The 1,569-nt window shown below is 41.9% G+C and overlaps 1 pseudogene; it reads left to right on the plus strand.

Moving 5' to 3' along the window:
- Positions 1 to 249: 249 nt before the first annotated feature.
- Positions 250 to 1,325, plus strand: LOC125515583 (annotated as a pseudogene).
- The last annotated feature ends 244 nt before the right edge of the window (positions 1,326 to 1,569 follow it).

The raw sequence follows: 1,569 nt of genomic DNA on the forward strand, positions 1-1,569 counted from the left end.
TGAGTCATGCGTGTTGTCACACCTTTTTGGTGGTGGAATGATAGTGCAACAACAAGGAACTTTAATGACCAGTACAAGAATACACTTGTAAGTAGTGCCACCAAACAGAACATACCAAATTATGATTTTGAGAAGAATCCAAGCATTTTCCACACAAGCAAATGCCAATTGTGAAAGAGATCATTCCATGGCAGCTATAAATAGCCCCATAGCATGACACTCAACCTTCCTCATCCATCATTCTCATAAGTAGAGTGCATCATTTAAGCCAAGCAAGCTGTGGTCAATACAAATCCACCATGAAGACCTTTCTCATCCTTGCCCTCCTTGCTATCATGGCGACCACCGCCACAACTGCATTTAGAATTCCAGTGCCACAATTGCAGCCACAAAATCCATCTTAGCAACAGCCACAAGAGCAAGTTCCATTGGTACAACAACAACAATTTCTAGGGCAGCAACAACCATTTCCGCCACAACAACCATATCCACAGCCGCAACCATTTCCATCACAACAACCATATCTGCAGCTGCAAACATTTCCGCAGCCGCAACTACCATATTCGCAGCCGCAACCATTTCGACCACAACAACCATATCCACAACCGCAACCACAGTATTTGCAACCACAATAACCAATTTCGCAGCAGCAACAACAACAACAACAACAAATCCTTCAACAAATTTTGCAACAACAACTGATTCCATGCATGGATGTTGTATTGCAGCAACACAACATAGCGCATGGAAGATCACAAGTTTTGCAACAAAGTACTTACCAGCTGTTGCAAGAATTGTGTTTTCAGCACCTATGACCGATCCCTGAGCAGTCGCAGTGCCAAGCCATCCACAATGTTGTCCACGCTATTATTCTACATCAACAACAAAAACAACAACAACAACAACAACAACAACAACCATCGAGCCAGGTCTCCTTCCAACAGCCTCAGCAACAATATCCATCAGGCCAGGGCTCCTTCCGGCCATCTCAGCAAAACCCACAGGCCCAGGGCTCTGTCTAGCCTCAACAACTGCCTAGTTCGAGGAAATAAGGAACCTAGCGCTACAGACGCTACCTCCAATGTGCAATGTCTACATCCCTCCATATTGCACCATCACGCCATTTGGCATCTTCGGTACTAACTGAGAAGAAAATAACTCTAGTACTAGATATATGAAACACCGTTTTCTTAGTCCATGGTTTGGTCATTGTAGCGGTGAAAAAATAAAATGACATGTACTACCATGTAAGAACTCTAACTATACTAGTTCAAACTTGGGAATAAAAGACAAACACAGGTCTTGTCTACATATTTATGTTGCATTTATCTAAAGATAACAAAATGAGTCTAAAATTTGAATTAAATTGAAGTATTTTCTTGGACTTTCAAATTGAGTATTATTAAAGTAGTAAGGACTATCCTCATCCTTGGCTTGCCCCTGATCAATTATTTCCAGAGAAGCATTCAATTCATCAATCCATTACATTGATTTTTGTGGGTGGTACTTCTCCTCAACATCAGTATATTCACCGTGGCTACTCCAAATCGGCAAGAATGAGGTACCGGT

The sequence above is a fragment of the Triticum urartu genome, chromosome 6 (genome assembly GCF_003073215.2).
Source record: "Triticum urartu cultivar G1812 chromosome 6, Tu2.1, whole genome shotgun sequence".
Lineage (NCBI taxonomy): Eukaryota > Viridiplantae > Streptophyta > Magnoliopsida > Poales > Poaceae > Triticum > Triticum urartu.